The following is a 12,805-nucleotide window of genomic DNA, read 5'->3' as shown; positions in this document are numbered from 1 at the left end:
CGTGTAAAAACCAGCAACAGCTGAGACTTAGACCAAGGCAAGAACTGCAGAATCACCTTAAAAAGGACGACAAGCCTTGCTCCAGCCACATCCCTGAAGCTGGCTGGTCCACGCACGGCCGAAGCATGAGGAGATTCATCGTGGGACTTGTTCTTCTTAATATTTGGACTTGCATGGTAGGAACAGTAACTAATTTTGAAGAATGCCCTCAGTATGTACACCAGGTACGACGTAAAAGTTACTCTTTTGTCCTGCAGTTCTTATAAATGTACGGGGACACAGAAGGGAAACTGCTTATATAATGGTACTCAATATAACGTGTGTAATCCATGAGATGGACAGGTAGCTGTGTCATAGGCATCATTAAGCCTTCTTTCTTCCTAATATCTGTTAAGATAGGTGAGCTGTTAGGGCATTCAGTTTACTCCACTAGGGAGAAGGGAGACCTAAAACTAAGGAATTGGACAGATGATGAGTGGCCACCGGAGAGAATTATTGAGTACTATGGGCTGACCACATGGGCTGAGGATGGCTCATGGGGATACCGGAGCCCTATTTACATGCTCAGCCAGATCATCCAGTTGCAGGCTGTTTTGGAAATACTAATGAAATGGGCAAAGCTCTGTCCCTCTTGGCCCAACAAGAAACTCAAATGAGAAATGTGATTTATCAGAACCAACTGGCCCTAGATTATTTGCTAGCAGCCGAAGGGGAAGTCTGTGGAAAATTCAGTCTAACCAACTGCTGTCTGCACATAGATGACCAGGGGCAAGCAGTGGAGGATATTGTGCATGACATGACCAAACTGGCACACATGCCTGTACAGACGTGGCACGGATTTAACCCTGAGTCCTTATTTGGAGGTTGGTTCTCATCCTTGGGAGGATTCAAAACCCTCATCATAAGTGTTCTAATAATAATAGGTGTTTGTTTACTGCTCCCTTGTCTATTGCCCCTGTTCCTTCAGATGATGAGGGGATTCATCACTACTGCAGTTAGCCAAAAAGTGACATCACAAGTGTATTATATGAAACATTACCAGTCTGTTTCTTCAGAAAATCTGGAAAGTGAGAATGAAAGTGAGACCTCTCACTAATATTATAAAGTTGTGAGGGTCTCAAAGGCGGGAGGATGAAGAGGGAGACCCAGGCATCTCAGATCAACTTCCCCTTTTCATTCCTAAGACTGTAAACTTCCCCTTTCATTCCTAAAACTGTAAACCGAAGCCCTTTTCATATGTAATTCCTAAGACTGTAAACTGAGACCCTTTTCATATGTTAAGCTATAAACCTAAGATTCTTCCACGTGTAACATCTAAAGTATAAGCCTATGTAAAGAAGGAACCTTCCTTTGTTAGGCGAGCTTGGATATTAGGCAAATATGCCACCTGGCTCCTGGCCGAATGAAATCCTTCCTCCAATATTCGGTGTCCCAGAGATCTGTTTCCCGCGGCCGCTCCTGCAACAATAGCATGGAGGTTAAACATAGGCTAGAATCTGTGTGACCTTAGGCAAGTTACTTCGCCCCTCTGTGCTTTAACATTCTCATCTATAAGAGATATATAACAGTACTTCTCTGAAAAGTCTTATTGTAAGAATTAAATAATATGTAAAAATGCTTAGCACAGTGCCAGGCTTATAGTACACGGTTAGTACAAGTTCCCTATTATTGCTGTAGTATCTTGCCAAACATGTTTTTTTAAATCAGCCTGATTTAATGGAGGGGCATCTACTTTCTTTCTTAGGTCTTCTGATTTCCTGGAAAATTAGTAAACCATAGTAAAACTGTGAACATCAGTCCCTAAGATCTTAGCACTAGCTAGACAATGTGGGAACTTCAAAAGAATTTTAGAACATAGTTCTTGTCCACCAAGTGCTTACAAATAAGTTGGAATGCAGATGCTGAGTTTAAATCTTGACACTACTGCTTAATAACCTTAAGGACCTTAAATTAAAAAAAAATTTATCTAGGCCCCAGTTTCTTCTTTTAAAAAATGGGGATTATAATAGTAATCACCTCATAGAGTTAATATGAGAATTAAATTAGTTAGTAAAAGGAAGGTGGTACAACACTGCTGCCATACGGTAAGCGCTGGCTTTTGCTATCTATCACCATGAAGCAGCGTATGTATGAGGAAGTTCCCACAGGAGTGCCTCTGGGATGAAGCAAAGGGTCAAAGGTCCAAGCAGGAGAGGCTGCAACAGGCTGGAGATATGCAGAGTCTTCATGGGGAATGTAAGACTTAGCTGAGTTTGCAGTCTAGGTAAGATTGAGACAAGCAAAGATAAGTTCAGGAAGCAATAGCATTACCAAAAACACTAAGAAGGAAATTGGCAGGGGCATTTGTTATTATAAACTGCCTTACTAATTCCAGCATACCAGAATTCTCTTTGAGACCTGCAATGCGTAAGAGGTAAGTGCTTAATGAATATTTTCCAACTTGCAAAGGATACAGCATGGTGTGGACTATTCCTTCCCACCCCCCCACATTCTTTTTAATGTCAGTTTCTTGAATTCTGCAAAATTCTCGTCTAACTTATTGCAGCTAAGTTTATGCAGTCGTGTTGCTGGGAGGTGGGGCGATGGGAGAATTTGTAGCTGTCAGATTATATTTTGACAGTAGGTGGCTCCCTTACATATATGTAAGAAAAGTGGCACTGTGGTCTGTTTGGAAATCATTTAAGTCACTTGAGTAATTGTCACATATTGTGTATCATTGAGGCTGAACATGGATGCAGTTCTTCACATTAATTTTTTTATGAAAGATGACATTAATGCAGCGGAAGGAACTTTCTTCCTCCTTAGGAACTATGCTTACCTCTTGAGGATGACAATCTGATTACTATTCTGGGAGTGAAGTCAGATCCTTGGCAGTACATGTTCCCTCTACTTCTCTCATAAAGATTGGCATTCAGCTTTTACAGTGCCTCACTCATACATGCTGTAGGCATCACAAATTTGGACTTCTAGCTACTACAAAGTTAGTTAGCTTCTGTTTCTGTCAAGTGGACCTGCTGAGATTCTACAGCTGGTAAACTCAGCTCCATTCTGGCCAGTTTAACCCGTTATCCTATCCTGTTTCTCCATATCAATCTGAGGTTTGCTAGAATCTCCTGTTCTGGGGTACTGTTGGAGAAAGTCCACAAATGGAGCAAATCTGGGCCACTGCAGATTTCAATCACACGTAACTAAATTTTATGATCAGATCATAAAAATTAGTCTGCAACACTTATATTGGTAAAGAGTTTTTATAAGTATTAATAAATTATGCTCACATTTTGGTATTTCATCGTTTTTATTGCTAAGTTGCTAACAGGGATAACCTATTTTTTAAAATCTCTTATACACATGTATATCACTGTCGATCAGAATCAAAGATAGAATTTGTATATAATATTGAAAAATGGGAAAGTACTTGCTGGACATGGTATTTCTTTTAGATTAGTTACTTTTGAAAAGTATGTACCCCTGAACCACCTGAACTAGAATAACCTGGAATGCTTGTCCAAATGTAAATTTTTGGCCGGGCGCAGTGGTGCACGTCTGTAATCCCAGCACTTTGGGAGGCCAAGGCGGGCAGATCACAAGCTCGGGAGATCGAGACCATCCTGGCTAACATGATGAAACCCTGTCTCTACTGAAAACACAAAAAATTAGCCGGGCATGGTGGCACACGCCTGTAGTCCCAGCTACTTGGGAGGCTAAGGCAGAGAATCTCTTGAACCTGGGAGGTGGAGGTTGCACTACTACACTCCAGCCTGGGCAACAGAGCAAGACTCGGTCTAAAAAAAAGGAAAGAAAATTTCATACAGCAAATAGCAAGGGATGTCTTTAACCAGAAAAATTATATTGATTTTCCACAAACATCATACTTAAAGAGGTAATGCAAGCATTTCTTTTAAGCTAGTGGAACTCAGTATTACTACTGCTACTATTCAAAATTAAACTGGAAGTTTTAATTAGAGCAGTAAGGGAGGGAAAAGACATGGAAAGTAAATGTACCGACTGCTATTACCTGACTTTAAGACTTACTAAAAAACTACAAGACAGTGTGGTAGAAGCCAAAAAATAAATAACTAGATCAGTGGAACAGAATAAGAAGTCCAGAAGTAGACCCACACAGATATCGTCAATTCTCCTGAAAAAGGTGCAAGGGCAACAATCCAAAGGAGAAAAGATAATATTTTCAATAAAAGGTGCCGGCACAACAGGACATCCAGAAGCAAAAAAAAGAAGAAACGTAGACAAAACTCTATACCTTTCACAAAAATTAACTCAAAATGATAACAGACCTAAATGCAAAACAGAAAATTATAAAACCTATAGGATATCACAGAAAAAAGCTAGATGACCTTTTTTTAATGATGAGTTTTTAATAGAATACCAAAAGCATCATCTATAAAAGAAAAAATGGGTAGACTGGGCTTCATGAAAATTAAAAGCTTCTGCACTGTGAAATACCTTGTTAAGAGAATAAAAACACAAGCCACAGAGTTGGGCAAAATTTTTGCAAAACATGTATATGATAAAAGACTGTTATCCAAATCATACAAAGAACTCTTAAAACTGAACAATATGAAACAACCCAACTTTTAAAATAAGCAAAAAATTTGAACAGATGATCTCACTAAAGGAGATATATAGATGGCAATTAAGCATATGAAAAGGTGCTCAGCCAGGCGCAGTGGTGCGTGCCTGTAGTCCCAGCTACTTGGGAGGCTGAGGTTGGAGGATCGCTTGAGCCCAGGAGTTCTGGGCTGTAGTGTGCTATGCCGATCGGGTGTCCGCACTAAGTTTGGCATCAATTTGGTGACCTCCAGGGAGCGGGGGACCACCAGGTTGCCTAAGGAGGGGTGAACCAGCCCAGCAGAAACGGAGCAGGTCAAAACTCCCATGCCGATCAGTAGTGGGATTGCACCTGTGAATAGCCACCACACTCCAGCCTGGGCAACATAGGGAGACCCTGTCTCTTAAAAAAGAAAAGAAAAGAAAAGGTGCTCAACCATCATATGTCATTAGGGAATTGCAAATTAAAATAATGATAAAATACTACTCCACACCTGTTAGGATGGCCAAAATAATACGCTGACAACAGCAAATGCTGCCAAGGATGTGCAGCAGTTGGAATTCTTTTTTACTGCTGCCACGTGGGAATGCAGAATGGTATGGCCACTTTGGAAAGCAGTTTGGCAGTTTCTTACAAAACTAAACATACTCTTACCATATGGTTCAACAATCTTACTCCAGTAAAAAGATCAGTGATTGCCATGGGCTGGGGGAAGGGAGGGATGATAGAACACAGAGGATTTTTATAGCAGTTAAACTATTCTGTATGACACTGTAATGGTGCACACCTATCATTATACTTTTGTCCCAACCCATAGATTGCACAGCACCAAGAGTGAATCCTAAAGTATGGACTCTAATGTTGGGTTCATCAGTTATAACATCTGTGGCACTGGAGTCAGGATGTCCGTAGCTGGGGAGGTTCTGTGTGCGGGGATAGGGATAGATGGGATAGATGGGAACTTTGTACTTTCTACTCAATTCTGCTCTGAACCTAAAATTGCTCTAAAAAATAAAATTTATTATTATTTTTTTTAAAGTGGGGACAAAGTCTTCCCCGGAACCTGTCACAAGACATGCCTATGACACACTTTTGGTGTCTAGAAATCAAGCCAGCTTTTTCCACATTGTTCTAGGGATTAGGAATAAAGTAGCAAATGAAGCAGATATTTAAAGACTCAGATATTTCACATCTGGAAATCTCTGAATAAATTACATGCAATACAAAAAATTCTTAAGTAACTCCAGCATCATTTATAATGGTGAAAACTTGAAAATATACTACATAATAGTGGGAATACTTCAGTAAATTATGACGCATCCACTCAATTGCATATTATACAGCTACTAAAAATACAGCCCATAATAAGATATAAAAATGTCTGTGTTGTAATGTTGAGTGTAAAAGAATAACATAAGATATGGTAAGAATGTGGCTAAAGTACCATAGAATGAGTCATTTCATGAACATGTTAACAATATTAATCCTTTGTTAATGAAACCATAGGTGGTAAACTTGTACTCCCAAATTTTCATAAAGAACATGTGTTACTTTTATAATGGAAAATGTCCTAATACACTATTGTTAAGCCTAGACACTTAATAAATATTTGAATTGACTAGCTAAATCTTCATGCTTTTAATATTGTAGGTATGAATCCAATCATTGCTAAAGCCAGAATTTCCTTTGTGTGCATTCAGCCACTCCTCATTATACCTGTCAAACCACCTCAATTATCAACTCCAATTGTCATGCCTCTCATAAGTTAGTTGTAAATGGAACACAACTCTAGCATGAGATTGTGATTTAAAAGAGCATATCCAGTATTTCGATGATCTATCTGAAAATACATTTCCTTTTCAAGGTTTTTACCTGTCAGTGAGGCATTTAAATTGGGGCATTCTCTTGTTTCTGAAGTCTGATAAAATCTTGACCTTAGAATATTTATTGGTAATATTTATTCATTCACAAAATTAGTTCTTAGCATATCCTATATGTCAGGCATTAATCTAGGGCTGGGGCTAGGAAAATGAATAAGATTGGGTTCCTTATTCAGTGCGCACCTTCTGAAGCCCAGGGCACCGCTGGAAGCTGCCTGACTCTAGTTTAAGGCACAGAGGGAAGAGGAAAAGACTGAGAACAGCATCCCTCTTCCTGAGGAATGCATACAAGGGCGCTTGGGGCAGGTCAGGGATCCTAAGGCAGGAGAGCCAAAGCTGGACTCAGAGGAAGCTCTTCTTCTGAAACCTGTAACTTAAATGTCTTTTCCTTCCTCTTCAACATTGTAATTTCCTTCTGAAATTATTCTAACCCTTTAGTAAAGACATTAATTTAAAGACGTTTAAATTCAGATGGCTTCTGAAGACATGGAGAAATTAATCAGATGAAGAGGAAAGGGGACATTCAGAGATAGAAGGAGTAACCTCTATGCAAAGGTCTGGAGCCCAGAGAAAACTGGATGTTAATTCAACATGGCCAGAGAATAGCAACAGTGCGGTCTGTCGGGAGAGGAGAGGCAGCCGTAAGAGCTGAGGTTGACATAAAGGGCTTCATATACCATGCCAAGGAGTCTGGAGTTACCGAAAGACCATTCAGAAGCCTTTACAAGGTGTTGGGCAGGGAATGACACAATCAGATTTCTATTTTTGAAAGATTAGTATAGGAAAGTAATTTGGGGAGTACAACACTGGAGGCAGGGAGCTCAATTAGTTGTTTGTTGCAGTAACCTAAGCAAGAAAAGACAGTTGCTTAAATTAATGCAGAAGTGGGAATGGAGAAAGTAACTTGGTTCAAGAGAAGTTAGTAAAGACTTGGTCATTAGTTAATGATTGGGTAGATGGCTGTGAGAGTGGGTGAGCAAAAGACAGGGAGAAATTCACCTTTAGGAAAAACTACACAGTGACATTTTCCACATATGCTAAATAGATAAGTAGCACACATCAGAGTTGATCATGCTGGGCTGCCAATGCATTGCTGGTACGCTGTCCTTCACTCTCTAGAGTTGAGAATCACTGCCACAGATGCTACAGTAGCAAAGATTTTGATGCTTTCAATCCTGTTTTCCTAATTAGGACCATGTGGTATGTGTATGAAGTTGTACCTGGTTTATAATTTTAAGAAAAAAGAACCATTATTGCCCTCACTTTTTTTTTTTTTTTTGAGACGGAGTTTCGCTCTTGTTACCCAGGCTGGAGTGCAATGGCGTGATCTTGGCTCACCGCAACCTCTGCCTCCTGGGTTCAGGCAATTCTCCTTCCTCAGCCTCCCGAGTAGGCAGGACTACAGGCATGTGCCACCATGCCCAGCTAATTTTTTGTATTTTTAGTAGAGACGAGGTTTCACCATGTTGACCAGGATGGTCTCGATCTCTTGACTTTGTGATCCACCCGCCTCGGCCTCCAAAAGTGCTGGGATTACAGGCGTGAGCCACTGCGCCCAGCCTGCCCTCACTTTTTATAGAAGCTTGATGATTATAATAGAATTCACTGATTTTTTTTCATTTTTGTGCTCTGATAGTTTTAATTTCTTTTGTAATATGCAAAAGAGCCCTATGTTTGTTTATCTTCCTTAAATGCCTCAATTACGGCCCTGATTTAGTTTGTGAAAATCTGATGCGAAGGTCCCTTGTTTCTCCACTGACTCGTGTGATGGAGAAAGAGATGGAAAATGAAGAATTAATGCTTTCATTCATCATTCATCTTACCTTTAAAGATTCTTGGCCAGGTGCTACTGCTCATGCCTATAATCCCCAGCATTTTGGGAGGCCAAGGTGGGAGGATCATTTGAACCCAGGAGTCGGAGATCAGCCTGAGCAATGTAGCAAGACTTTGTCTCTACAAAAAACTTAAATATTCACCAGGTGTGGTGGCACATACATACAGTCCCAGATACCCAGGAGGGTGAGGCAGGGGGATCCCTTGAGCCCAGGAGTTCAAGGCTGCAGTGAGGTATGATCACACCACTGCACTCCAGCCTGGGCAACAGAGCAAAAGATTCTGTCTCTTAAAAAAGAGAAGAAAAAAATATTCTTGATAATTACAAAGAAAAGTAGATTTTAAAGAGTCAGAGAGGACACTTGAACTCAGGAAGCTACACTATGTATCAGGAAACTAAACTATCTGCTTTTTTTTCTGCCTTTTTATATCTGTGCCCATGTAAGTAACCTCTGAAAAGGAATCTCCATGAAGAAGATGGTGAAAGAATAATCTTGTGATCCTCCTGACTAAAAGGATGTGGGAAAGTACATGGAAATACCTCCTGCTTATCCTAAGAGAAACGGAAAGAAGAGTGACTTACATTGTCTTGTAAGTTCCTTAATTTCTTTCTCATCATTGACCTGAACACTCAGCTTCCCTCTCCATTATCAAACCTTTTTGTGGAGAAGGAAAGATAAACTGGAAAAGGAGATTGTCAGCCAATTCCAGGACTCTGACTTTCACAGTTTCAAAATCAATGCACTACATATAATATATAAGTAGTGTGTGTGTGTGTGTTTAAAGAAGAGCTGTTGTGAAGCATATGGATTATAATGGAGAAGGACAATGAAAACAAGGTGAATAACACAATATATTGTTTTAACTTTTGAGGATTTTTTTAGAACTACATCTCTATTTTAATGCTTAACATGCACAAAGCACAACTAAAAGTAGAGACGTTCTATATTATTGTGCCTTTACTTTTTATTCTAAAACATATACAGAAAAGTCAATGTAACATATATACAGACGAAAACATAAAGTGAACACCTGTATAACTACCATCTAGGTGCAAGTTAAAAACTAGAATTATTTTTTTCCTACCCTGTCTTACAGTGCTGAAAAAATTAGAAATTTTAAACCAAGAGTCCACTGCCACTTGTATGAACTTCAGGGAATCTGTAAATTCTCTAAAATTATATATAAAATTAGGGGTTTTATGCATTTTTGGGGAAAAATAGTCTAGAACTTTTCTCAGAAACGTAAAAGAGTACCCCTCATTTTGAATACTTATTAGAGCAATAAGACTTAAGATGGCTCCATAACTTAGTAGCTTTACAGTCTTAGGCTTGTCACTTGCTCTCTGAATATTGACTTCTATATGTGTAAAATGAAGTAATAATGTTCACTCTTTTACTAGGCTGTTTTAAGGAACAGATGAGTTATCTATCTGTGAAATACCTTTATAAGCTCCAAAGTACTCTTTCAAATGTTAATTATATATCTTTGTTAGCAATTGAAAAAATTAGCTTAGGTCTTTACAACATCTAAAGAACTGCTGGCTGGGCCAGTGGTTCACACCTGTAATCTCAGCACTTTGGGAGCCCGAGGCAAGCAGATCACTTGAGGTAACGAATTCAAGACCAGCCTGGCCAACATGGTGAAACCCTGTCTCTACTAAAAATACAAAAATTGGCCGGGCTTGGAGGCAGGTGCCTGTAGTCCCTGCTACTCAGAAGACAGTAGATTCTCCTAGAATCACTTGAACCTGGAAGGCAGAGGCTGCAGTGAGCTGAGATCTCATCACTGCACTCTAGCTTGGGAGACAAACTCCTATGCTGCCTCAAAAAAAAAAAAAAAACAAAAAAAAAACTGCTGAATTGCTTTTGTTACTCTACATTGGTTTAAATGCATGATCTAGCATGATAATGGTAGTCTGGCAATACACATGTTCCTGGCCAAGCCAACCATTTATTCTTCAAGATCATGCTTGCTCCTGAGCTGCAGAATAATTTCCAAAGAAAATCACTTAACATGCCAAAATGCTTTCACTTTAAATTCATGATCCTGACACTCTGATGCACATTTATTACTTCTCAGTAATTACTGAAAGTTGCTGAAATTTTCTAGTAAGCTGACTCTTCTACCTTCCTAGATGATTATTTCCTATTAGCCTCTCTCCAAGGTTACCCAAGGTTTTCCTTCTGATCATGATGGATAACAAGGACTGGATTTCTTATTCACTGAATTCCTTCCTGCTACAAACAACTGGAAAACTGGGCAAAATATATAAAACAACTGTTAGCTATAACTGCCCCCAAATTTCTGCCTGGAGGCAGTTTCCAGATCCTGAGCATAGAAAGGTAAACCCAGTATCTAGGGACCTTATCGAGGAGACAGAGATCAGAGTTCACAGATGTGGAAATTGAAGGGCAGAGTTTTGGAAAGGATGAAGCTATACAAATAAATAAACAACTAAAATTTTAAAACTCATAAATCCAAGACTTTGCTAAATACTTGGCTGTTCATGTATGGATTGACAGTCCAGACTGTCAAGCATAGAATGACCAGGAAGTTTAAGCTAAATAATTCCTACAGCTCACAGAGGATGAGAAGACATTTGAGTACTGACCAGCCAGAGTGAAGAGTCCTCAGTGAAAACCAAGGAATTCAGTGAAGACCTCTGAGTAGTTATTAATTAGTAGTAGGGCCAAATTATTCCCTGAATGAAGACTACTCTAGACCTACCCTAATAAAGCTTAAAAACAGTCCTCAAATGAATCAAATTAATCCACAAATAACTGGCTGAAAAAAAAAAGTGCAACCCTTCCTAAGGGGGGACAACAAACTTCAGATATTCAACAAGGATGAAATTCACAATGTCCAGTATTCAATAAAAAATTATTAAACATGCTAAGAAGCTCAACTCATTTGAGCTTAAAACTTCTTAAAGCCTTAGGAAAATGAAAAATATATAACTCTCTCTTTAATAGTTGAACAGTTTGTGACACATTAAAGCCACTTAATCATAAGGAATTCTACAATATTCTTAAAGGCAATCCTTTAGCTTTTAGATAAAAAGCAGCTGATAAAATGGGATTCACTTCTTCTAGGATGATTTCCATCACAATTCTATTTTATGTTAAGACTGTTATATGTAGATTTGTAATCTGGTGTTCTGAAACAACATAAAGCTTGGTTTCTCTTATAACAAAACTGAGAAGAGTTCTCATGCCTTCTTTTTTCAAGGTAAATATATCCAATTCTATCTTATTCTGACAAAATTTTTCTTATCATTTTCTGGATGCACTCTGGTTCCTCCATGATTTTTAGCTAAATGCCATTGCTGCCATGTTAAAACTAGGAACAATTAGTTCTACAAAGACTAGAAGTCCAATAAACCATGGGAGTATAAAATATATTGTCATAGTTGATATTATCAATAATAACCATGATAAAGGTCATAAAATAGTATCTAAAATGTATTAATCCTTTTATGTATGTCAGATGCTGTGCTAAGTGCTTCCTGAGGACTACCTCATTTTACTCTCACGGCTCTGTGAGATACCATTTCTCTGTTTTATAAAAGAGAAATTTAGATCACTGGAAGGTTTATAAATGAACTCTTTCCACAATTGCACTGAATAATAAGCCACTCCAAAACTCAGTGGTTTAAAACAATACTTATTCATTATCACACATCTACAGGTTGACTGGAGTTTGGCTGATCTAGGCTGGGCCCCATTTGGGCATCTCTGCATCTTACTGAAAGATCGGTTCAGGCAATTCTGTGCCATGTGCATGTCATTCTCCTGGGACCAAAGAGCTTGCTAGGGTATGTACTTCTCATGGCAGTGACACAGGCATAAGAGAGAAGGCAAAAACATGGGGTCTCTTAAGGTCTTGGGTCTGATTTGGCACACCATTACTTCACCACAACCCATTGGCCAAAGCAAGTCACATAGCTAAACTCAAAGTCAAGGAGTGGGGAAGTATACCCCACCAAAGTGCATGGCAAAGACCTGGACGCAGAGAGGCATGAAGGATTAGGGAGAGTAATTCAATGTAGCACAAAACGCTAAATAATACTTCCAAAGTCATTAGCAGTCAGGGATTCAGTTTGGCTGAATGTAGCAGAAAACCCAAATAACAGTGGCTTAATAAAATAGGGGTTTATAACAAAGTGAAAAATAAAATAAAATAAGGGTTTATCTTCTCTCATGGGAAGTCTGGAGATAGCCAGTCAAGAGCTGATAGGGCTGTTCCATGACATTACAGGAACTTAAGTTCCTTTTTCATTTTTGTTTCACCATCCTTAAGATGTGACCCTCATGTTTATGTTCACAACAAGGCTGCTGGAGCTTCAGCCAGCATATTCTCACTTCAAGTAGAAGGAAAAGGAAAGGCAATAGACATATAATGGAAGTGCTTTCCCTGACACCTCATCCAGTGATTGCACTTACATCTCATTGGCCAGATCATGTCACCGGCCACTCTCGCTGAGAAAGAGGTTGAGAGATTTTTTTTTCTTTTTTTTTTTTTT

This window comes from Cebus imitator, unplaced genomic scaffold, assembly GCF_001604975.1.
Source record: "Cebus imitator isolate Cc_AM_T3 unplaced genomic scaffold, Cebus_imitator-1.0 Scaffold117, whole genome shotgun sequence".
In the NCBI taxonomy this organism is placed as follows: domain Eukaryota; kingdom Metazoa; phylum Chordata; class Mammalia; order Primates; family Cebidae; genus Cebus; species Cebus imitator.
Note: the sequence above shows the minus strand (reverse complement) of the source record.